This window comes from Cervus canadensis, chromosome 27 (genome assembly GCF_019320065.1).
Source record: "Cervus canadensis isolate Bull #8, Minnesota chromosome 27, ASM1932006v1, whole genome shotgun sequence".
Lineage (NCBI taxonomy): Eukaryota > Metazoa > Chordata > Mammalia > Artiodactyla > Cervidae > Cervus > Cervus canadensis.
This window is the reverse complement of record NC_057412.1, coordinates 13,904,389-13,927,232: the sequence shown is the minus strand read 5'-3', so window position 1 is coordinate 13,927,232 and position 22,844 is coordinate 13,904,389. Positions and strand designations below refer to the sequence as shown.

The window sequence follows — 22,844 nt, the reverse complement described above, 5'->3', positions numbered from 1 at the left end:
AAATATGAAGATGTGTACTATGTTTGTATCTATATATATTAATACATATCTATATTTTTTTATTTTTATTTATGAGCATTTCTAATACATTTCTCTCTTTATTATATACAATCAGCAAAGGTAACTTAAGTGGCTATTTAGTTTCTTAATTAGTTGACTTAACTGTCTACCATGCTTTGTTTCTGAAAGAATTTAAGGTAGGAAATTTTGTGATTTTTGTCGTGGGCAAGACCTTGTTCTCAGTATATTCTTATGAAAATGGGGGTTATAGCATTAGTTAATACATGTAAAGTTTTTATAAAAGGACTAAGTGTATAAGAAGCACTATACAAATACGGACTATGGTTGTATGTTATATGTGTGTGTGTGTGCTTATGCTTAGTCGTGCCTGACTCTTTGTGACACCACGGACTGTATCCCCCCTGACCCCTCTGTCCATGGGGTTATCCTGCAAAAATACTGGAGTGGGTTGCCCTTTCCTCTTCCAGGGGATCTTCCAGACCCAAGGATTGAACCTACGTCTCCTGCAGCTTCTGTGTTGGCAGTCATTTTTACCAATGAGCCACCCGGGAAGCCCATGTTATATATGTATGTTTATATAAAATTCTAGAGTAGGAAATGGAAACCCAAAGCAGTATTCTTACCTGGAAAATTCTGTGGACAGAGGAGCCTGGCCGGCTACGTACAGTCCATGGGGCTGCAAAGAGTTGGACATGACCGAGAAGCTGAGCACATGTGTAATAGTATGCATATATTTTTATACTAAAACACTATTTTGAGACTTATGATAAAAAGGAAATGTCATCTGGAAGATGTAGCATATTAAGCTTTTATTATCCATTCTGCTATTGTAATTTCTTTTAATACATTTACCAATGTTCTATTTCCACATTAGATTATCTGTGGTAGTTTGAGTGTGATGATATTTATTTTAAAGGAAGGATTATTTGGGTATAAGCAGGTCCAATTAACAGAGTTTGAATCATCCAGTCCATCGTGATCTACATTCAAACTGGAATGTTTATTTCTTTATCTATACTTATTATTTCTGGGCTCGTAAAGAGATAAATACTGGGCACAAAAGAATACACGTGTTCTTTTGTGCAGTTCACATCAATCATGCATGTAATGTCCTTTTGTGACTGCATCACACTGACCTTCTCCAAATTAATCACCCTCCTTCCACACCCTACTTTTCTTCTCACATACTAATCTGACCTTTGCTTGAATATCACTTTATCTCCAGGTCTTCTTATTAGTCATTCTTCCCTGTTATGGTCACAAGCTCCCATATCTTAGAATTCTCGGAACTACTATTCTCCAAAATAACTGTTCACAAAACCAACCATTGATTTATTTACTTTCTGGATGACTCAACTGGACCCTGTCAAGGGAATGTGTTGACTAATGCCACCAGATGACTGCGCTTTTCTCTCACATTTTGCCTTTATATACAGTCAGAAAAATCATTCTTCTCCAGTCTTAGTGACTCCTGCTTACCAGCTCCTTTTAAAGTTTGAGCCCTCTCTAAAACTATCCTTTATTATTTATATCTTATAAAATCCCTTATCCCTTGAAGTTGTTTCAATGAAAACCATGAAGTTGCATAAATTAGTAATAAAGACACTAACTTTATCCACATTATCTTATTTTGTTCAATTATAGCATTTGATGAATTATGTACTTTTTTCTCTCCAATTTATAATGCATGCCCCTCTCTTATTTGCTACTAATTTTTATCCTTGGTAAAATTATTTTATCCTTGATAAAATTCATTGTGGACCTCTTTCAACTCTTTTCACCTCAAAGTATATTGAAATTCCAACCAAATACTCCAGTCAACAGTTTCTTCACATTCACTGATTTCTTGCCAAGTCTTGGTTCTGGAAGAAGGTCTTCTCTTTGTTCTAATGTTGACTCTTTGCAGATTTTCCTTTGCATTTTTTTTCTCTTCCAACACATTAAAAATTAGTTAAAAGATATCCTTGCTGGCTTATAAGGCCAAAAATACCAAATATTAAGGATCTTTTTTTTTTCTTAACTCCCTCTATGAATTTCTTACTATATTTCTCGATGCTTATGTATAGTTTTTCACAAGTATTTATCTCGCCTCCCTTTAAGAGGTTATACACCACTGCTCATTGCCATGTGAAGTGCGGTGCTTCCAGTAGAAGGTTTAAGCAACTAAACCCAACTGATGATGTGACTTTCTCTGGCTATGGGAATATAAGAAAATGTAATATACACTGTACTGAAATCAAGCTTCAAGAAGAATTGCATGTTACTTCTCTTGGGCTTTCCTCCTGCCATGAAGCTAAGTGAAAGTGAAAGTTGTTCAGTCCTGTCTGACCTTTTGCAACCCCATGGATCATACAGTCCATGGAATTCTCCAGGCCAGAATACTAGAGCAGATAGTTTTTCCCACCTCCAGGGGATCTTCCCAACCCAGGGATTGAACGCAGTTCTCCCGCATTGCAGGTAGATTCTTTACCCGCTGATCCACAAGGGAAGCCATGAAGCTCCCATGACTATAATAGGGACTTCTTCACCCACGGCATCATGAAGATGTGTGAAGCTGAGTCACAGCTGATCTGCAGGTGCAAACATATACCCTAGATAAGAAATAAAGCGTATTGTTAAGCCCTGAGATCTTAGAGTCTTTTGTTATCACAAAAAAGCAGACACATGCAAACAGTGGCTTTTTCCTACTTAAGCAATTTAAATACTGTCTGACCTAGGAGTACGTCTGAAATTAATTCCCTCTGTACACCTCAGGCACCTTATAATCCCCAATGGTGGTCATCTCCAATAGATTTTTAAATTAACACATCAACATATTGGTTAACTGAATATTTTTGACTATAGTTTCAGTGTTATTTGGTATTGTCTTTATATATTTATTCAACATTTAAAGGAGATGTGCTGGCTATATTTTTCATACTTGTTATGCTTAGAATACTAACAGATCTAATAAAGCAGGATTTTCCTCAAGGCACTTATAATTTTATCTCAAAAATTTAAAATAATAAACTTTTGTAAGGTCCCTTATTGTTTATGGAGCTGCTGAATTCAAAAGCATATAATAAGTACATTTAAAAAAATTTATTGATTTTTTAATTGAAGGATAATTGGTTTACAGAATTTTGTTGTTTTCTGTCAAACCTCAGCATGAATTGGCTTTTTCTGTCAAACCTCAGCCATAATTATACATATAAACCTTCCCTTTTGAACCTCCCTCCCGTCTCCCTCCCCATCCCACCCCTCTAGGTAGATACAGAGCCCCTGTTTGAGTTTCCTGAGCCGTATAGCAAATTCCTGTGGGTTATCTATTTCACATATGGTAATGTAAGTTTCTATGTTATTCTCTCCATACATCTCACCCTCTCCTCCCCTCTCCCCATGTCCATAAGTCTATTCTCTATGTCTGTTTCTCCACTGCTGCCCTGCAAATAAATTCTTCAGTACCATTTTCCTAGATTCTGTATATATGCATTAGTATATAATATTTATCTTTTCTCTTTCTGACTTACTCCACTCTGTATAATAGGCTGTAGGTTCATCCACCTCTTTAGAACTGACTCAAATGCATTCCTTTCTATGACTAATACACCATTGTGCATATGTATGACAACCTTTTTATCCATTCATCTGTTGATGGACATCTAGGTTGCTTCCATGTTCTAGCTATTGTAAATAATACTGCAATGAACAATGGGATATATGTGTCTTTTTCAATTTTGGTTACTTCAGGGTATATGCCTAGGAGTGGGATTGCTGGGCCATCTGGTGGTTTTATTCCTAGTTTTTTAAGGAATATCTATACCATCTTCCATAGTGGCTGGATCAATTTACATTTCCACCAAAAGTACAAGAGCATTCCCTTTTCTCCACACCCTCTCCAGCATTTATTGTTTGTAGACTTTTTGATGATGGCCATTCTGACAGGTATGAGGTGACAATCTCATTGTAGTTTTGATTTGCATTTCTCTAATAATGAGTGATATTGATCTTCTTTTCTTGTTCTTGTTAGCCATCTGTATGTCTTTTTTGGAGAAATGTCTGTTTAGGTCTTTTCCCTATTTTTTGATTGGGTTGTTTGTTTTCCTGGTATTGAGTTGTATGAGCTGCTTATATATTTTGGAAATTAATTCTTTGGCAGCTGTTTCATTTACTGTTATTTTCTCCCATTCTGAGGGTTGTCCTTTCACCTTGCTTATAGTTTCCTTTTTGTTGCAATGGTGAATGGAATTGATTCCTTAATTTCTCTTTCTGATTTTTGATTTTTAGCATATAGAAGTGCAGTGATTTCTGTGTATTGATTTTGTATCCTGTGACTTTGCTAAATTCACTGATTAGCCCTAGTAATTTTCTGATAGTACCTTTAGGGTTTTCTATATACAATATCGTCGTCTGCAAACAGTGAGAGCTTTAATTATTCTTTTCTGATTTGGATTCCTTTTATTTCTTTTTCTCCTCTGATTGCTATAGCTATGACTTCCAAAACTATGTTGAATAATAGTGATGAAAGTGGATGCCCTTGTCTTGTTCCTGATCTTAGAGGGAGTGCTTTCAGTTTCTCAACATTGAGAATAATGTTTGTTGTAGGCTTATCATATGTGGGAGAAGGCAATGGCAATCCACTCCGGTACTCTTGCCTGGAAAATCCCATGGACAGAGGAACCTGGTACGCTGCAGTCCATGGGGTCACTAAGAGTTGGACATTACTGAGTGACTTCGCTTTCACTTTTCACTTTCATTCATTGGAGAAGGAAATGGCAACCCACTCCAGTGCTCTTGCCTGGAGAATCCCAGGAACAAGGGAGCCTGGTGGGCTGCCGTCTATGGGGTCGCACAGAGTCGGACACGACTGAAGCGACTTAGCAGCAGCCATCATATATGGCCTTTACTATGTTGAGGTAGGTCCCTTCTGTGACCATTTTTTGAAGTTTTAATCATAAATAGGTGCTGAATTTTGTCAAAGACTTTTTCTGCATCTATTGAGATTATCATATGGTTTTTATCTTTCAGTGTGTTAACATGGTGTATCACATTGATTGATTTGTGTATACTGAAGAATCCTTGCATTCTTTGAATAAACCCAAGTTAATCATGGTGTATGACTTTTTGATGTGTTGCTGGATTTTTTGCTAAAATTTTGTTGAGGATTTTTGCATCTATGTTCATCAGTGGTATTGGCCTGTATTTTTCCTTTTTTGTGTGTTGTCTTTGGTTTTGTTATCAGGTGATGGTGGCCTCATAGAATGAGTTTGGAAATATTCCTTTCTCTGCAATTTTTGAAAGAGTTTTAGAAGGATGGGTATTAGCTCTTCTCTAAATGTTTGATAGAGTTCTCCTGTGAAGCCATCTGGTCCTGGGCTTTAGTTTTTTGGGAGATTTTTGATCACAGATTCAATTTCAGTGCTTGTAATTAGGTTGTTCATAATTTCTATTTCTTCCTGGTTCAGGCTTGAAAGATTGAACTTTTCTAAGAATCTGTCCATTTCTTCCAGGTTATCCATTTTATTGCCATATAGTTGTCCATAATAGTCTCTTATAATCCTTTGTATTTCTGTATTGTCTGTTGTAACCTCTCCTTTTTCATTTCTAATTTTCTTGATCTGATTCTTCTCTCTTTTTTTCCTGATGAATGTGGCTAAAGGTTTGTCAATTTTATCTTCTCAAAGAGCCAGCTTTTAGTTTTATTAATCTTTACTATTGTTTCTTCCATTGCTTTTCCTCATATTTTTGCTCTGATCTTTATGATTCATTTCCTTCTTCTGATTTTGGTGGGGTTTTTTTTTGTTGTTCTTTTTCCAGTTGTTTAGGTTTAAAGTTAGGTTGTCTATTTGATAATTTTTTCTTGTTTCTTGAGGTAGGAGTGTATTCCATATACTTCCCTCTTAGAGGTGCTTTTGCTGTACCCCATAGGTTTTGAGTTATCATGTTTTCATTGTCATTTGTTTATAGAAATTATTTGATTTCCCTTTTGATTTCTTCAGTAACCTGTTGGTTATTTATAAACATATTGTTTAATCTCCATGTGTTTGTGTTTCGTATAGTTTTCTACATGAAATTGATATCTAGTCTCATAGTGTTGTGGTCGGAGAAGATGCTTGATGCAATTTCAATTTTCTTACATTTACTGAGCTTTGATTTGTGATGCATGATATGGTCTACCCTGGAGAATGTTCCATATGCACTTGAGAAGGTGTGTTCTTCTGCATTTGGATGGAATGTCCTAAAGATATCAATGAGAGCCATCTCATCTAGTGTATCATTTAAGACTTGTGTTTTCTTATTAATTTTCTGTTTTGATGATCTGTCCATTGCTGTGAGTGGGGTAACTCTGTTACTATTATTGTGTTACTGTCAATTTCTCTTCTTATGCCTGTTAGCGTTTGTCTTATGTATTGAGGTGCTCCTAAGTTGGGTGCATAGATATTTACAATTACTATGTCTTCCTCTTGGATTGATCCTTGATCATTATGTAGTGTCCTTACATATCTCTTGTAATATTCTTTATTTTAAGATCTATTTTGTCTGATATGAGGATTGCTAGTCCAGCTTTCTGTTGGTTTCCATTTGAATGGATATATTATTCCATCCTCTCACTTTCAGTCTATATGTGTCTTTAGGTCTGAAGTGTGTTTGTTGTAGAAAGCATACATATTTGTCTAGTTTTTGTATCCATTCAGCTAATCTATGTCTTTTGGTTGGAGTATTTAATCTATTTACATTTAAAGTAATTATTTATATATATGCTCCTATTGCCATTTTCTTAATTGTTTGGGGTTTGATTTTGTAGATCTTTTTCTTCTCTTGTATTTCTTGACTATATATGACATTTTAACATATGTTGTAAAGCTGGTTTGTTGTTACTGAGTTCTCTTAACTTTTGCTTGTCTGAAAAGCTTTTGATTTCTCCATCAATTTTGAATGAGATCCTTGCTGGGTACAGTAATCTTGGTTGTATATTTTTCCCTTTGAGTATTTCAAATATATACTGCCATTCACTTCTAGCCTGCAAAGTTTCTGCTGAAAGATCAGCTGTTAACTGTATGGGGTTTCCCTTGTATGTTACTTGTTGCTTTTCCCTTGCTGCATTTAATATTCTTTCTTTGTGTTCAGTTCAGTTCAGTTCAGTCACTCAGTCGTGTCCGACTCCTTGCGACCCCTTGGACTGCAGCACGCCAGGCCCCCCTGTCCATCACCAACTCCCGGAGTTTACTCAAACTCATGCCCATCAAGTTGGTGATGCCATCCAGCCATCTCATCCTCTGTTGTCCCCTTCTCCTCCTGCCCCCAATCCCTCCCAGCATCAGGGTCTTACATCTTTGTTGATTTGATTAGTATGTGTCTTGTTGTGTTTCTCCTTGGGTTTATCCTGTGTGGGACTCTTTGTGGCTCTTGGACTTGATTGACTATTTCCATTTCCACGTTGGGGAAATTTTCAACTATAATCTCTTCAAAAATTTTCTCATAACCTTTCTTTTTCTCTTCTTCTTCTGGGACCCCTATAATTCTAATGATGTGCTTGATATTATCCCAGAGGTTTCTGATACTACCCTCAGTTCTTTTCATCCCTTTTACTTTACTCTGCTCTTCAGAAGTTATTTCCACCGTTTTATCTTCCAGCACACTGATTCATTCTTCTGCTTCAGATACTCTGCTATTGTTTCCTTCTAGAGTATTTTTTGATTTCAGTAATTTTGTTGTTTGTCTCTGCATGTTTATTCTTTAATTCTTCTAGGTCTTTGTTAATTGATTCATGCATTTTCTCCATTCTGTTTTCAAGGTTTTTGATCATCTTTACTGTCATTATTCTGAATTCTTTTTCAGGTAGTTTGCCTATTTCCTCTTCATTTATTTGGGCTTCTATATTTCTAGTTTGTTCCTTCATTTGTGGAGTGTTTCTCTCTGCCTATTCATTATTTTTTTTTAAACTTATTGTGTTTGAGGTCTCCTTTTCTCAGGCTTCAAGGTTGAATTCTTTCTTCCTTTTGGTTTCTACACCACTAAGGTTGATGCAGTGGTTTGTTTAAGCTTCATATAGGGGGAGATTTATGCTGAGGTTTGTTTGTTTGTTTTGTTTTGTTTTCCTCTGATGGGCAAGGCTGAGTGAGGTGGTAATCTTGTCTGTTGATGATTGGGTTTGTATTGTTGTTTTATTTGTTGTTTAGATACAGGGTGCTGCTGGTGGTTGGGTGATGCTGGGTCTTGTATTCAAGTAGTTTCCTTTGTTGGAAATCTCACTAGTTGATTCTCCCTAGGGTTATTTCTCTGGTAGTCTAGGGTCTTGGAGTCAATGCTCCCACTCCAAAGGCTCAGGTCTTGATCTCTGGACAGGAACGAAGATTCCACAAGTGGTTTGTTATGATATTAAGTGAGATTAAAACACATACCCAAAAACGAGAAGCCAAAGATGAACCCCAGACAAATGGCAGTTACAAAATCAGGCAAATGACAATTAAAATAATGGGATACATATACATATGCATCCATAAGCAAAACCAACACAGTCCAACAAAAATAAGGTACATTAGGACCTGATGAACAAAGGAAACCAAAAATATATCTACCAGTTAAGAACAAAACTAACTAAAGCACAAACTGGAAAACAAAACTAAAGCAAGGTGCCCACTGGGGAATAAAACAATGAAGACAAAACTAACAAATATGTTGAAAAGAAAGGAAAGAAAGAATAGATATGCAAAATAGGGGTAGATAAAGAAGATTTATATACATTAAAGATTACCTGCAAAGGGAAAAGAACAGTAAGAAAAGCCAACAAAGTTATAAAAGTTGAAAAAATAATAATAGGTTTAAAAAAAATTTCTTTAAAGAAAAAAAAAAAGAAGAAGAAGAAGAGGAAAGAAGCAAAAAAAAAAAAGGAAAACTTCACAGAACCGCAAAGCCCAAAGTAGAGGCAGAAATTTATAACAACAATAAAAAGTGTGATTAAAAAAATAAAACTCAAAAGCCTAATTAGATTTTATAGTGCCAATAAAAATGACAACCACAATGAGAGTGGGGCAGGGAAGGAAAAAGAAATATTAAAGGAAAGAAAAAAAAATCCAAAAGAAACTTCAGAACAAGTCAAACCATAAGAATAATAAATGTTTTTCTTGAGTCACTGCTCTTAGAGTCCTCTCCCTCGCTGGGAGTCACTGTCCACCTCACCTCCCTAGGATGCCCTCCAACACTGTGCTGGTCTCTGGACCTGCTGTGGGGGCAGCTCAGCTTCTGATCTGGTCCTGCTCCGTGTGTTCTTGACTCCAGTTTCCACAACTGTCAGAACTAGTGCGTTTTCTTTTGTGGGAGCTCTCACTGTCCTTTTATATATTCTGAATGCACAAAGTCTGCCTAGTTGATCGTGTGGATTTAATCTGCAGCTTGTACATCTGGTGGGAAGGTTTGGGGTCTTCCTTAGATGCACTGCCCCTGGGTTTTTATTGTGGTTTTATTTCCACTTCTGCATGTGGGTTGTCCACTGGGGTTTGCTCCTGAGGCTTCCCTGGAGGACTTGGGTCTGCCCTGTGAGGGCCAGGTGTGGAGGTGGTGCAGCTGCTTGGGTCACAGGGGTTCTGGCAGCACCAGGTACTCAGGGGTGTTGGCAGCTAGGGCAGCAGGACATATAGTGCTCTAGAAGGGTATGACAACCATTTTTGGCCAATACACTCCAGTATTCTTGCCTGGCAAACCCCCATGACAGAGAAGCCTGGCAGGCCACAGTCCACAGGATCACAAAGAGCTGGACATGACCGAAGTGACCCCGTATGCATAGATGCAAGACTTTCTTTTTTCTTTTTTTTTTTTTGCCTGTGGCAGCTCTGCCCCTGTGAGGGTTGAGTGTGAAGGTGGTGCTGCTGCTTGGGTCGCGGGGACCCTGGCTGCACCAAGTGCTTAGGGACGTGGACGGCCTCAGCCGCTGGAGTTATGGCCCTGTTGGAGTATTTTTTTGAGCCTCTGGTAGCTGGCGATCAGAAAGCCTCTCTGGTTAGTCTTTCTCCGTAGCTCCACCGTAGCTCCAGGCACTTAGAGGGCTCCCTTGCCTGGGGTCCTTCTCTGCTGTTCAGCTCATCAGGCACTTAAAGGGGCTCACTGGGGTCCTACTCTGTAGTTTTGTTCGTCGGGCGCTTGATGGGCCAGCCTTTCTACTGTTCAGCTGCTGCTGATGCTGGCATGTGGGTAGAGAAGAGGTTATAGGGACGGCGCCACCCCCTGCAGATGACTCTGCAGTGTCGCCTTGCTTCCATGGCTTCCTGGCTTTCCTCCACAGGCATTTCCCACCACAATCTCCTTCCTCACAGCCCTTCAGTCCCTCTCTCCGCAGTCAACAGCAGCCCTCACCCTGGGATTGCTCCTCAATCCCTAAACTCCAGCTCCCAGCCACTGTGCCTTCCAGGGGACCTGTGTCCCTGTCCAGGGTATGTATGGCTATGGCAAGGACTGTCTGATTCTCATTCCATTTAGGCTGCTACAGATCAGCTGTTTCACTCTCAGCCTTGACTGTTTCTCCTCTGACTCAGACAATTACCCCAAGGTGGGGATCAGATCCCTGCTTTAGTCCCTCCCCCCCAACCAAGGACAAGTCCAATCCTAGTAACACTCCTGTTTTTCTCCCTAGTTCCTTCCTACTACCGAGTTTTGCGTGGTTCTATATAGTCTTTACTCCTGGGCACGTACTCCTGGCCACTCTCCACTGGTGTTCTGCATGCACTTCTGTGTCTGAAGGTGTATTCCTGGTGTATCCATGGAGACAGATGTACTCCACATCCACCTCCTCCTCCACCATCTTGTTCTCTCCAATAAGTGCATTTTTAAGAGCCTATTTTATAAGAAGGGGCACCTACTGTATCTCAAGAAGAAACTTGGTATTTGGGATAAATCTGTTGATGAAAAACTACCATATGTAAAATACGTAGCAAGTGGGAATTTACTGTGTGGTCAGGGAACTCAAACCAGGGCTCTGTGACAACCTAGAGGGGTGGGGTGGAGTGGGAGGTGGGACCGTCACGAGGTAGGGGATATAGGTATACCTGTGGCTAAGTCGTGTTGATGATTAGTAGAAATCAACACAATATTGTAGACCAATTATTCTTCAAATAAAAATAAGTATATTTAATTATTAAAAAATTATTATTTTGTAGAACAAATAGAGGAAATATATTGCAGACAAAATACCACCTGGCAAAACGAAAAGAGTTTAGGATGTTAAAGAAGAACTAAAAGCTTAACTGTTACTGGATTTGATATCTTATAGAGAGAGTGATGGTGGTATTAATCAGTTGGTTTGGAATTTAGGTGGAGATGTAGATGCAAAGCAGAAGGGGCCAGAGCATGGAGGTCTATGGACTTTCTTCTTTGAGACAAAGATGAGCTGCCATTTAGAAGCAGGAAACCTAAAAAGAGAAGGATGGAGGCAGGGAGAGGGGATGAGTTAAAGTCAGTGGTAAGTAGAACCTGTGCTAAAACACAGAGAAATGCAGAGGAATATATAATCAAGTAGGGTTTGAAACAAAGTATTGTGTTTCCAAGTTTGTCACAGAGATAAGAGTAATAAAGGCTTAATTCAAAGATTTTAATGTGGATTCTAGGTTTCCAAAGTAGTAAATGCAAGCAGAAACGATCAATAAGGACTGAACTGAAATATATCTGATGAATTTGGCTATTATGAGTTTACGGAAGATATTATGGTAAACTGTTGGGGTCCTTTAATGGACCAGAACCTGGTGGTCCGGAGTCGACAATAAAAAAGTGAAAGAGAGAAAGAGGCTGATATTCCCTGGTTTACGCAAGGAACCAATAAAGCACTTGACACATGGCTTGCATTGCTCACGAAGGCACAGGGCACCCTCTCAAGGGGTCTTGGAAGCCTGGGCAAGAGAGTGAGCACGACGGGTTTCTACACTCCAGAGAATTAGCCGGAGAGAGAGAGAGACGGGGGGCAGAGGGGAGCGGAGAGAGAAAGAAAGAAAGACAGACACAGGGACCCAAGCTCTGATGGACCAAAGGTGCTTTAATGATCTTTCTGTGAGTATATATAGACTGTTGTATAAGGAATTTCTTTCAACCATGATAAAGATCAGAAAACCAAACATACAGCAACCGTTACCAAGGGAACAAGGGATTAACAATGGTCATAAGGTCAGGAGACAATCCATATCTCAAGAAAGAGGATCAAGACTAAGCAGTTTTGTTGTAAGGAGAATGTTTACTGAAGGAGATCCACGCATGTCTCATCCTATGACCTCAGTCCTGGGAGCAGCATGCTGTTCCACTAGTTTCTGTTGCCAGGAACTGACAAGGAACAGAGAATTTATGAGAAACAGCACATAGGAATCCTCCTGTTAAACATTCCCTGACAATAAACAATAGCATTTGCATGGTCTGAGTAACATTCAGGTTGCAATGACTTAATGAAGAAATGTTCATGTACATTCACTTGAATAAGAAGAGTATTGAAGGAACTATTACCTCAGCTTATTCGAATCAACTATTAAATAGGAAAAATTGCAAAATTGAGTTAAAGAACAGAGGAAGTGACTGCAGTGTTAGGACATTTGTAAGATTTACCTTGAACATAAAGAGGATATATTTTATGCTGAGCCTGGAAGAAATGAATCAAAATTGGATGAGAATGTGGGTTAATTCACAAGTATGTCTGGTTGAAAATTTGAGAGAAATATTGCTCCATGACTTCATATCCTATTTCCAATCACTGACTTCACTTATCTACCAAACATTGATGTACTACTGGTTTCTCTTCAGTATTTTTCAATGTATTTATATGTGCTTATACCTTCTCATTACTGAATCTTCAGGTAAGCTTTTCAAATGCCTAAAACCTTACTTTTCATTAACCTCCCAGTGGCTACCTTGATTTTATTATTATACCTCATGACATTTCTATTAACTCACTTAATTTGCTGGCCATCTTTTCTATATATTTCTGAACTCTGTTTACTGGATAGCCATACTACACACACATACTCACACACACACACAAAGAAAATGGGTAAACGCTTTAAAAAGAGGATTAAAATTACTTCTCTTGCTTTAATGAATGTCTGTTCTTCCACCATGGGATTTCTGATAGTGAGTCACTCAGCCTTGTCTTACTCTTTGTGACCCCATGGACTATACAGTCCATTGATTTCTCCAGGCCAGATTACTGGAGTGGGTAGCCTTGCCCTTCTCCAGGGGATCTTTCCAAACCATGGATCAAACCAAGGTCTCCTGCATTTCACATGATGTACTCTGCATATAAGTTAAATAAACAGGGTGACAATACACAGCCTTGATGTACTCCTTTACTGATTTGGAACTGGTCTATTGTTCCATGTCCAGTTCTAACTGTTGCTTCTTGACCTGCATACAGATTTCTATGGTGTCAGGTAAGGTGGTCTGGTAGTCCCATCTCTTGAAAAATTTTCCACTGTGTTGTGATACACACAGTCAAAGGCTTTGGCATAGTCAATAAGGCAGAAACAGATGTTTTCCTGGAACTCTCTTGCTTTTCTGATGATCCAGTGGATGTTGCCAATTTGATCTCTGGTTCCTTTGATTTTTCTAAATCCAGCTTGAACATGTGGAAATTTAGTGTACATACTGTTGAAGCCTGGCTTGGAGAATTTTGAGGATTACTTTGCTAGTGTGTGAGATGAGTGCAATTGTGCAGTACTTTGAACAGTTTTTGGCATTGCCTTTCTTGGGGATTGGAATGAAAACTGACCTTTTCTAGTCCCGTGGCCACTGCTGAGTTTTCCAAAATTGCTGGCATATTGAGTTCAGCACTTTCACAGCATCATCTTTTAGAATTTGAAATAGCTCAACAGGAATTCTATCTCCTCCACTAGCTTTATCTGTAGTGATGCTTCCTATGGCCCGCTTGACTTTGCATTCCAGGATGTCTGGCTTCAGGTGAGTGATCTCACCATCATGATTATCTGTGTCGTTATGATCTTTTTTGTATAGTTCTTCTGTTTATTCTTGCCGTCTCTTCTTAATTTTGCTTAATTTTGCCATCTCTTTTTATTTTCCTTCTGTTACATCCATACTGTTTTTGTCCTTAATTATGCTCATCTTTGCATGAAATGTTACCTTGGTATCTCTAATTTTCATGAAGAGATCTCTAGTCTTTCCCACTCTTTTAATTTCCTCCATTTCTTAGCATTTTTCACTTAGGAAGGCTTTCCTTTCTCTCCTTGCTATTCTTGGGAACTCTGCATTCAGGTAGATATATCATTCTTTTTCTCCTTTGCCTTTTGCATCTCTTCTTTTCACAGCTATTTATAAGGCCTCCTTAGACAGTCATTTTACCTTTGTGCATTTCTTCTTCTTGGTAATGGTTTTGATCACCACTTCCTATACAGTGTTATGAACTTCTGTCCATAGATCTTCAAGCACTCTATCAGATATAATCACTTGAATCTATTTGTCACTTCCACTGTATAATTGTAAGGGATTTGATTTAGATCATGTATGAATGGCCTAGTGGTTTTCACTACTTTCTTCAATTTAAGTCTGAATTTTGCAATAAGGAGTTCATGATCTGAGTCACAGTCAGCTTCTGGTCTTATTTTTGCTGACTATACAGAGTTTATCCATTGTTGGCTGCAAAGAATATCATCAGTCTGATTTTGGTATTGACCATCCAGTGATGTCCATGTGTAGAGGAATCTTTTGTGTTGTTTGAAGAGGGTGTTTGCCATGACCAGTATGTTCTGCTTCATTTTGTACTCCAAGGACAAACTTACCTATACTCTATGTATCTCTTGACTTCTGACTTTTGCATTCCAGTCCTCTATGATGAAAAGAGCATCTTTTTTTGGTATTAGTTCTAGAAGGTCTTCTAGGTCTTCACAAAACTGTTCAGCTTCTTCAGCATTACTGGTTGGGGCCTAGACTTGGATTACAGTGATATTGAATGGTTTGCCTTGGAAATGAACAGAGATCATTCTGTCCTTTTGAGATTGCAACCAAGTACTGCATTTTGAACTCTTTTATTGACTATGTTGGCTACTCCATTTCTTCTAAGGGATTCTTGCCCACAGTAGTAGATATAATGGTCATATGAAATAAATACACCCTTTCCAGTCCATTTTGGTTCACTGATTTCTAAAATGTTGATATTAACTTTTGCTGTCTATTGTTTGCCCACTTTCAGTATACCTTGGATTCATGGACCTAACATTACAGGTTCCTATGCAGTATTGTTCTTTACTTCCATCACCAGTCACATCCACAACAGGGCATATTTTTCGCTTTGGCTCAGCCCCTTCATTCTTTCTGGAGCTTATTCTCCACTCTTCTCCAGTAGCATATTGAGCACCTATCGATCTGGGGAATTCATCTTTCAGTGTCCTGTCTTTTTGCATTTTCATACTCTTCATGAGGTTCTCAAAGCAAGAATACTGAAGTGGTTTGCCACTTGCTTCTCCTATAGACCACGTTTTGTCAGAACTCTCCACCACAACTCATCCATCTTGGGTGGCCCTACATGGCATGTCTCATAGTTTCATTGAGTTAAACAAGGCTGTGATCCATGTGATCAGTTTGGTTCATTTTCTGTAATTGTGGTTTTCATTCTGTCTGCCCTCTGAAGGATAAGAAACTTCTGGAAGCTTCTTGAAGGAGAGACTGGCTGTGGGGGAATCTGGATTTTGTTCTGATGGGCAGGGCCATGCTGAATAAATCTTTAATCCAATTTTCTGTTGATGGGAAGGGCTGTGTTCCCTCTCTGTAGTTTGGCCTGAGGCCAAACTATGGTAGGGGTAATGGCCATAAAGGCAGCCTCCTTCCAAAAGACATATGCCAGCATGCTGGGCTTCCCGTGACTGTTGCAGTCCGTGCTCCTGACCACTCAGCAGGTCACTGTCGACCCACACCTCCACTCAAGACTGCTGGACACTCACACGTGTCTGGCTCAGTCTCATGTGGGGTCACTGCTCCTTTCTCCTGGGCCCTGGTACACACACAGTTTTTGTTTTTGTTTTTTCTTTTTTTTGGCGGGGGGGGGGGGGGGCTCCAAGAGTCTGTTTCCCCAGTCCTGTGGAAGTTCTATAATCAAATCCTACTGGCCTTCAATGTCAAATTCCCTGGGAGCTCTCAGTCCACTTTCTGGATCCCCAGGTTGGGAAAGCTATTGTAACTTTCACAACAGTGCAAGAACTTCTTTGCTATAATTGATCTCCAGTTTGTGGGTCGTCTGCTTGGTGGCTTTATGGTAGGGTTAATGATGACCTCCTCCAAGAGAACTTATGCCAAGGTCACAACTGCCTTTGTATTGACATATTTAAATAATTTACATGAAATATCTTATTGATTTAGCTGGATTTAAGTCTTGTTATTTGTTTTATGTTTTTCTTATCTGTGCTTTGTTCACCTTATCTTCTTTTTCTGCCTTATGTAGATTTTGGAGTAGTTTTTAAATATTCTATTTGTTTGACTGCACCAGATCTCAGTTACAGAATTCGAGAACATCTATCTTTGTTGCCATGTATAAGACATCATCTTCTGACCCCAAGTTACAAAGATTTTCTTTCAAGTTTCTTCTAAACGTTTTATACTTTTATGTTATAACTTTAGGTCTTTGATCTACTTGGGATTAACTTTAGTATAAAAATTAAGTTCTATGCTCCAGTTCACCTATTTGTATAGTAGTATAGTCTCTCAGTAATGTCCTAATCTTTGTGACGCCATGGACTGTATCCCTCCAGGCTCCTCTGTCCAAAGGATTCTCCAGGCAAGAATACTGAAGTGAATTGCCATTCCCTTCTCCAGAAGACCTTCCTGACCCAGGGATTAACCCTGGGTTTTCTCAATTGCAGGCAGATTCTTTACCATCTGAGTTAAAGGGAATCACCAATTTAACCAATTGTTTAAAAATCATTAGAAGACTATCCTTTCTCAATTAAATTGCCTTCACACTTTGTAAAAGAAAACTTTCAAGGCATAGTTGTATTGCTCATTTCAGTTCAGTTGCTCAGTCATGTCTGACTCTTTGTGACCCCATGGACCATGGCAGCACGCCAGGCCTCCCTGTCCATTACCAACTTCCATAGTTTGCACAAACTCATTTCCATTGAGTCAGTGATGCCATCCAACCATCTCATCCTCTGTTGTCCCCTTCTTTACCCACCTTCAATCTTTCCCAGCATCAGGGTCTTTTCAAATGAGTCAGTCCTTCGCATCAGGTGGCCAAAGTATTGGAGTTTCAGCTTAAGCATCATTACCTCCAATGAACACCCAGGATTGATCTCCTTTAGGATGGACTGGTTGGATCTCCTTGCAGTCCAGGGGACTCTCAAGAGTCTTCTCCAACACCACAGTTCAAAAGCACCAATTCTTTGGGACTCAGCTTTCTTTATAGTCCAACTCTCACATCCATACATGACCACTGGAAAAACCATAGCCTTGACTAGACGGACCTTTGTTGGCAAAGTAATGTCTCTGCTTTTTAATATGCTATCTAGGCTGGTCATAACTTTCCTTCCAAGGAGTAAGCGTCTTTTAATTTCATGGCTGCAGTCACCATCTGCAGTGATTTTGGAGCCCAGAAAAATAAAGTCTGTCACTGTTTCCACTGTTTTCCATCTATTTGCCATGAAGTGATGGGACTGGATGTCATGATCTTAGTTTTCTGAATGTTGAGATTTAAGACAACTTTTTCACTTTCCTCTTTCACTTTCATCAAGAGGCTCTTTAGTTCTTCTTCACTTTCTGCCATAAGCGTGATGTTATCTGCATATCTGAGGTTATTGATATTTCTCCCAGCAGTCTTGATTCCAGCCTGTGTTTCAGTTGGCCCAGCGTTTCTCATGATGTACTCTGCATATAAGTTGAATAAACAGGGTGACATTATACAGCCTTGACGTACTCCTTTTCCTATATCTAAGCATCTGTTTCTGGGCTTCTTCATTCCACTAATCTATGTGTCTACCCCTGTAACATTATCACACTGGCCTAATTATCATAAATTTACCCATATTTCAAAATCAGGTGGTAGGATTTCTATGACTTACTCTTCTTTTACAAAAACATTTTGGAAATTGTAATACATTTTGCTTCTGTTTAAACTTTAGAACATGTTGGTCTATGAAACAATATACTGCTAAGATGTTAGTTAAATATTTAGCCTTGATATCAATTTTGGAAAATTTGACACTATTTTGTTTTTTCTACAAGTGTATGAACAGGGTATAACTCTCCATTTATTAATGTATTTTGTGTATTTACTTCTTCATTTGACTTTTGGTAGTTTTAAGCATTCTGTGTGGTACATGAATTTTGTTTCATTAATTGTGTTCTAAGCATTATGTTTTGGGTACTATTGATTTTTTTTTTTTTTTAAGATTTTTAATTTCAGTGTTTCTTGAAAGTAGGCATATAGAAATAATGTTGTTTTTGGTGTGTTTTTTGTATATTCTGCGACTATGCTGCATAAAATTTTTATTTCTAGGAATATCTTTTAGATTCTTAAATTTTCAGTAAAAACAAGGCATCTGCAAATGTTCTTAAAGTTATTTTTTCCTTTCTAATTTTATGCTTGTTATTCTTATGTCTTATGTCTTACTGTATTAACCTTCCAGGATGGTGTTTTACAGGAGTATTGAGTCGGGACTTCCTTATTTGTTCCCAGTTCTAGAAATAAAGTATTCACTCTTTTACTTGAATGTCCTCTGTTAGCTGGAAGTTTTTGGCAAGATATCATTTGTCAGGATAAAGAAATCTTTTCCATTCATGGTTTGTGAAGAGTAATTATCTTGAAAGGATGTTTAATTTTGATAAATGTTTTCTCAGTATTACTTCACATTATTGAATGTTTTTTCTTCTTTAAACTCTTAAATTATATTCATTGATTTTTTACTATTGTGCCTCTTTTACCTTTCACAGAATAAACTCCACTTGGTGGTGATGTATTTTCTTTGTATATATATTGCAGGACTTTATTTTCTAAAATTTCAGTGAATATATTTGTGCTTACTTAAATGAATGATATTGCTTTGTATTATAGTTTTCTTTTTCTATACTGTCTTTGATTAATTTATCCTTATAATTCTGCCCTCATAAAATGAGTCAAGAAATATTCCTTCGTGTTCTTTTTAAAGAGATTGTGTACAAATTGTATTCTTTCTTTGAATTTTTGATAAAGTTCACTGGACAAGCTGTCTGGTTCTAGAGACGTTGCTAGAAGGCTTTTAACCACATGTGATGTACTTCTAGTATTTACAAAAATATGTGAGATACCTGTTTCATCTTGAGTTAGATTCAGTAGTTTGAAATTTTTCAAGGAAGTGTTCTGTCTCTTCAGCATTGTTGAATTTGTGTACTTCGAGTTGTCTTTAGTGGATTGTTGCATCTGTAGTGAAATACCTTTTTTGATTTCTGATATTGGCAATTTGTGTCATCTCTTCTTTATCCTGATGGTCTTCCTAAGGTTTATTAACTATGTTGCATTTTGAAAGAATATTTGTTGGTGTCTTTAAATTCTCCCAGGGAAGGCAATGGTACCCCACTCTAGTACTGTTGCCTGGAAAATCCCATGAACGGAGGAGCCTGGTAGGCTGCAGTCCAAAGGGTCGCTAAGAGTTGGACACAACTGAGCGACTTCACTTTCATTTTTCACTTTCATGCATTGGAGAAGGAAATGGCAACCCACTCCAGTGTTCTTGCCTGGAGAATTCCAGGGACAGGGGAGCCTAGGTGGGCTGCCGTCTATGGGGTCACTCAGAGTTGGACACGACTAAAGTGACGTAGCAGCAGCAGTAGCAGTTAAATTCTCCATTGTTTGTTTTCTGTTTTATTTTATTGATACCCATTCTTATTTGTAGAATTGTTTTCCTTTTCCTTGGTGTGGCTTTATTATATTCTTCTTTTTCTAGTTTCTTAGATTAGACGTCACAAAGAGCGATTGTGAATTCATCTAATTCTTATTCCCATTTTGTCAGTTTTTGCTTATATTTTTCAGCTCTTTTGTGGGGTGAATACACATGGAATAGTGTCTTTTTTTTTCTTTAATAAATGGACTCTTTTATCATTATGAAATATCCCCCCTTTGATTCTGTAATTTTATTTGCTATGAAATCTCCTTTCTTTGATATTTATAGCCACTCCAACTTTCTTTGGGTTAGTGTTTGATTGTATATATTTATCCATTATTTTATTTTTAATCTACCTGCATTATTATATTTTAAGTGGTTTTCTTATAGAGAATATAGAGTTGAGTTGATTACTATATTCATTCTGAGAGTATATGTTATTTGATTCATGTGATTAGAAAATTATACTTAATTTTTGTTTTTGGTTTATTTTCAGTTTGTTCTTTCTGTTTTCCATCCTTCTATAGCCCCTTCTCTGCCTTCTTCTGGGTCTTGTGAATATTTTTTGGTGTCCTATTTTATCTATTATGCTTGTATCTGTAAATTTTTTCTTTGCTCTTTGTGATTGTGCTTGCTCTTGTGAATGTACTGTGCCAGGTCAGTTGGTCAAGAGTCCACCTGCAATGCAGGGGACCCCAGTTTGATTCCTGCATCAGGAAGATCTGCTAGAGAAGGGATAGGCTACTCACACCAGTATTCTTGGGCTTCCTTTGTAGCTCAGCTGGTAAAGAATCAGCCTGCAGTGTGGGGATACCTGGGTTCGATCCCTGGGTTGGAAAGAACCCCTAGATAAGAGAAAGGCTACCCACTCCAGTATTCTGGCCAGGAGAATTCCATGGACTGTATAGTCCATGGGATTGCAAAGTGTCAGACACCACTGAGCAACTTTCACTTCGCTTTAACTTAGAGTCAGTATTTTACCAATATTTAATTGGATTGTAGAAACTGAAGTTTAAGATTATTTTGTGGTATAACATATGGGATATCCTGGAAAATGTCCTATAGGCTCTTGAGAAATGTGTTCAATCTTGTTTTTGGATAAAGTGCATATAAGTTTAATAAGTAGGTTGACAACATACTGCCTTGACATACTCCTTTCCCAATTTTTAACCAGTCTGTTGTTCCATATCTGGTTCTAACTGTTGCTTCTTGACTTGCATACAGGTTTCTCAGGAGACAAATAAGATGGTCTGGTATTCCCATCTCTTTAAGAATTTTCCAGTTTGTTGTGATCCACACAGTCAAAGGCTTCAGCATAGTTAGTGAAGCAGAAGTAGATGTATTTCTGGAGTTCCCTTGCTTTTTCTATGATCCAACGAATGTTGGCAATTTGATCTCTGATTCCTCTGCCTTTTATAAATCCAGCTTGTACATCTAGAAGTTCTCAGTCCAGGTACTGTTGAATTGTAACTTGAAGGATTTTAAGCATCTCATTGTAAGCATGTGAAATGAGTACAGTTGTGTGGGAGTTTGAGCATTCTTTGACATTGCCCTTCTTTGGGATTGGAATGAAGCTGATCTTCTCCAGTCTTGTGGTCACTACTGAGATTTCCAAACTTGCTGGCATATTCGGTGTAGCACTTTCACAGCATCATCTTTTAGGATTTGCAACAGTTCAACTGGAACTCCATCACATCCACTAGCTTTGTTCGTAGTGATGCTTCCTAAGGCACTCTTGATTTCATACTCGAGGATGTCTGACTGTAGATGAACGATGACACCATCATGGTTATCCGGTCATTAAGGCCTTTATTGTACAGTTCTGTGTATTCTTGCCACCTTGTCTTAGTATCTTCTTCTGTTGGGTCCATACTGGGGGATAGTCCCTTTATAATATTGTGACCTTTTTTGCCATACATCAACATGAATCAAGCATATGTGTACATGTGTCCCCTCCCTCTGGAGCCCCCCTCCCACGTCTCTCTCTATCCCATCTCTTTAGATTGTCACAGAGCACTGGCTTTGGGTTCCCTGCCTCATACACCAAAATACCACTGGTTATCTATGTTACATATGGTAATTTATATGTTTCAGTGCTAATCTCTCAAATCATACCACCCTTTCCTTCCCCCAGTGTGTTCAGAAGTCTCTTTATGTCTGTGTCTCCTTTGCTGCCCTACGCATAGATCACTTATACTGCCTTTCTAGATTCCATATATATGACTTACAATACAATATCTGTCTTTGTCTTTCTAACTTACTTCACTCTGTATAATAGGCTCTAGGTTCATCTATGTAATTAGAACTGACTCAAATGTATTCCTTTTTATAGCAAAGTAATATCCCATTGTGTATGTGTACCTCGGCTTCCTTATCCATTCATCTGTCAATGGTTGCCTCTTTGTCCTAGCTATTGTAAATAGTGCTGCAGTGAACATTGGGTACATGAGTCTTCTTCAAATATGTTTCCTCAGGGTATATGCCCAGTAGTGGGATTGATGGGTCATATGGTATTTTTATTTCTAGTTTTTTAAGAATCTCCATACTGTTCCCCATAGTGCTTATATCAATTTGCATTCCCACCAGTGTAAGAATGTTCTCTTTTATCCACATACTCTCCAGCATTTATCATTTGCAGACTTTTTCATGATGGTCATTCTGGCCAGTGTGAGATAAGACCTCATTGTCATTCTGATTTGCATCCTTCTAATAGTGAGCGATGCTCATCATCTTGGCATGTGTTTATGTGTTTATGTTTTCTTTGAAGAAATGTCTGTGTGGGTTTCCTGCTTAGTTTTTGATTTGTTTCTTTGTTTTTCTGGTATTGAGCTGCATGAGCTTATATGTTTTGGAGATAAATTCTCTGTCAGTTGTCTCATTTGCTATTATGTTGTCCCATTCTGAAGATTTTTCTTTTCACTTTGCTTTTAGTTTTCTTCATTTGCAAACACTTTTAAGTTTAATTAGGTCCCATTTGTTTTTATTTCTTTTGCTCTAAGAGTCTCATATTGGATCTTGCTC

General features: G+C 38.3%; 1 protein-coding gene and 1 long non-coding RNA gene across 3 annotated transcripts in view; both read left to right on the top strand.

Annotated features, from left to right (window-relative positions):
* Nucleotides 1–22,844, top strand: part of NCAM2 (neural cell adhesion molecule 2) — a 523,627-nt gene that overhangs the window by 327,705 nt on the left and 173,078 nt on the right. The gene's annotated exons all lie outside the window — the stretch shown is intronic.
* LOC122428680 lies at nt 13,643–21,656 on the top strand. Its single transcript, XR_006265786.1, has 3 exons — nt 13,643–13,680; nt 20,947–20,949; nt 21,353–21,656. It is a non-coding gene; the product is annotated as an uncharacterized LOC122428680 (long non-coding RNA).